At 36.3% G+C, this 3,252-nt stretch overlaps 1 long non-coding RNA gene across 1 annotated transcript in view; it reads right to left on the bottom strand.

Moving 5' to 3' along the window:
- Window positions 1-2,807, bottom strand: part of LOC108445216 — a 77,707-nt gene extending 74,900 nt beyond the window's left edge. Inside the window, exon 1 of the long non-coding RNA XR_001859986.1 lies at window positions 2,710-2,807. This is a non-coding gene — a long non-coding RNA (uncharacterized LOC108445216). The remainder of the gene's footprint in view (window positions 1-2,709) is intronic.
- Between the last annotated feature and the right edge of the window lie 445 nt (window positions 2,808-3,252).

The raw sequence follows: 3,252 nt of genomic DNA, 5'->3' as shown, positions 1-3,252 counted from the left end.
TCTTGGTTACAATACAATAAATCATCTTCTGTACTGAATATTCTAATTGTCACTAACCAATCTAATACAAGATACAAATCCTATAGCATTTACATACAGCCTATAAGAGTTCTTATATTACCATAGAGTGTTACATCTTAACTTCTAAAAACTACTCTTTGGACCCCTTCTGCTGAGCTAGTAGGGTCTGCTCTGACCCTTGGACCTGCCTGCAAGCAGAGGGTATTGTTCAGTCAAGAGGGGATTACCTTCAGTCGGCCATACCATTGTTTTCCAGTTGTTCAGTAACTAAGACCTGGTATTTCAAAAGTGGCTTTCATTTTGATGTCGCCTGTAGTTTTCATATTCCCAAAATCTTTTGTCAGGCAATCATATTTATAAGGCTTTCCTGTTTCATCTTCCCCAACAGACAAGTTTTGTGCTGGTCTGTATTTGGAGAGCCCCATTCACAGGGAGCACTCTGGGGAGCTTTTATATTAATTGCCATTCAGCCTTCTGGGTCCTCTGAGGGAAAAAACAATCGACAGTTGTTTGAATTTGTTTATTCTGGCAAAAGGGAAGCTGCTGATATTTATATTAAGAAAATGTTCCCCCCCAGATCCTTGCTGTTTTGAATGAGCCATCTAAACTTGCCTGCTTGAGTGACAAAATATACCGTAACAGTTGTTCTATAACTTGTTTTGGTGTAATATTAACAGAGAATGATGCTGCTAATAAGTAAGTCTTAAACTTACCACGAGAAATATATCCTGAAACTGAAAGTGTTCCCTGCAGCAAGGAGTTAGTCATATAGATAAATCTACACCCACATGCTTTCCTTCTTTAAAACATACTGTAGAGGTGAAAAAGTCATCAATATTCTTTGTATCATTCAAAGAGTGCAAGCCAGCCCCATGGGGCTTCAGAGTCTCCAATCCCAAGCTGTACTTTTAGGCAATATTATTACAATCTCAGCAGAAAAAATCACATGGAGCAAAAAGATCCTCTTATCTTTCCTGTCTCTGTTTTTTTAACGAAGTTGTTTTAAAATTAAGTATTAGAGAATGTGCCCCTCAAATCTTTATTGTTTTGAATAAGGCATCTAAATTTGCCTGCTTGAGTGACATAACAAAATTCCTCTTAGCATCAGTGGAGTTACTTGATAGCTGTGACTACTTATAATGGGTATTCTGGGACTAATGTACTTTCTCTTACATCTTGAGATTAAAAAAACCTTCTTAACTTGTTGGAAGTTGAAAAAGCACCTGGATTTAGACGAATCATTTGATACAAAGCTTTTAAAGTAAATAATCCCTAAAAATATTATATTCGGTATTTAGCTGTGATCTATGTGTTGCTAAATTCAAAAGTCTCATTTGGGAAAAACACATCAAAAAACACTTTGAAAATTGAGAAGACAAAAGAGGAAACTGTACTGGTCAAATGTCAGCACAGAAGCTGAAGTCTCCACAATATATCCAGACCTACAGCCTAAAGGTACCTGTGGCCATTACATGAAATAAAAACAATGCTTGGAAAAACACCTCAAAAAACAACAAACCAAATCAAAAACCAAAACAACAAAAAACAAAACAAAAACCTCAAAACAAAACAAAACTACAAGATATGAAAATGAGTCCATTCTAAGAAGCTGCTTCAAAAAACCAAATTCACGATGATGATGACCTTTTAGTGCATCTAAACATCAGCTATAAACCATACAAGAAATAAAGGAAACTTTGGACAAGCTTCCAGCATTTCCACCAATATAATACCACCAATAAACTTTACTATCAACTTCAATTGCCTCAATGAAATGGCCAATAAAAATCTTTTAAAAGGTGTTATCAGTCAAAAGCTTTCCTGATATTGCACCATTGAAAACTCCTTATGATAACCATCTGTAAAAGGTAATTCTATAAACAGCAACAGGAAAAAAAAATTAAACCACAACCGAAAAATGAACCCAGAACCCACCCCCAAAAACAGGTCATATGTATTAATGGGAAAAGTTTCATTTCTTGAAGAATAGAAATAAATAAAGTCTGGTTTGGCAAAAAAAAAAATAGTGCCTCAAAAAAGCATGCTCATACTGAGTCAAGAAAAAACCCCCACTGTCTAAATAACTGCAGCATCTAGGGACTTTTTTCCAGGAATTTTTAGCCCACATTGTGAGGACCTAGCCTAGGTTGAATACCTCAGGGGATAAGCCAGCTTTAGAAAGGCAGGTATTAAACTAGTAAACACAAAACATAAAATGTATTAAAAAAAGATTTTGTTTGCTATAGTAAAACCAAACTGCCACAGTAAAATGCATCTCAACATTCTGTACTAATACCTGTCTTCCAGTATCAGAGGCAGTGTTTTTCTCTGCTCTTGGGGGCCTTAGAGGATCAACTAGGTTTTAATAATCAGTTTGAACCTACATTACATTACTCATAAGACATTTTGAGGTTCTTCTTTGTAAAGCCAGAGAAGATGTAGCAGTAATTACCATCTCATAATCTTGAAACATTCCTTTAGAGTATCAGTCCTCATTTCAGCAACTAGTAAACATCAGTAAGCATGTCTGTGCCAGAACAAACTCAAAACAGATCAGAGATTTGGTTTGAAGTGCAGTATGAATAACAGAGCCTTTCTTCTCTGGTGATTCTGAGTTGGCACAGGAAGGCAGCTGGGAGAACCACAAACCCATGGCTGAAACACAAAGATTAAACTTATTTCTGTTACCTTGATAACTGGGGGATCCCCGAAGCAGCAGTCGGGAAGGGATGCACAAGCAGAGACGCAGACACCATTAAACTTGGTCCTTGCTAGAGAATCACCAGTCTGCTCTTCACACAGATTTATCAAGGGTTATTTCCAGCTGCAAGGTCACTGGAGCATATTTTCAATCCTCCTACCAGTTTTCTACTTTTAACCCATTCCTTCCAATATTCCTCCTTTTTTTTTTTTTTTTTAAGTATGACAGCATATGCTTCAGTATTTGTGATGCTTTTTTCTTTTACTCCCCAAATTCCCACATTGCCTTTCTTTAGCTTAAACCATTTGCTGAATTTTATTCTGGCTTTAAGAGAACTTCATTCACTTCTCTAACACACTTTTTGATTCTAAAACTCCAAAATGTTTGATCCCATAATGTTACTGAGTATGATTGTTGGTAGAGCTACAAAGAGGAAAAATTCTAATCAATTGAACCATGCCTGGCTAGTCCAGATTGATGATGATGCTCAAGCTTTTGTTCATCTTCTTGATTGATGAGAGAAATGTTAT

The sequence above is a fragment of the Corvus brachyrhynchos genome, unplaced genomic scaffold (assembly GCF_000691975.1).
Source record: "Corvus brachyrhynchos isolate BGI_N302 unplaced genomic scaffold, ASM69197v1 scaffold90, whole genome shotgun sequence".
Lineage (NCBI taxonomy): Eukaryota > Metazoa > Chordata > Aves > Passeriformes > Corvidae > Corvus > Corvus brachyrhynchos.
The sequence above is the reverse complement of the archived record's forward strand: the minus strand, read 5'-3'. Positions and strand labels throughout refer to the sequence as shown.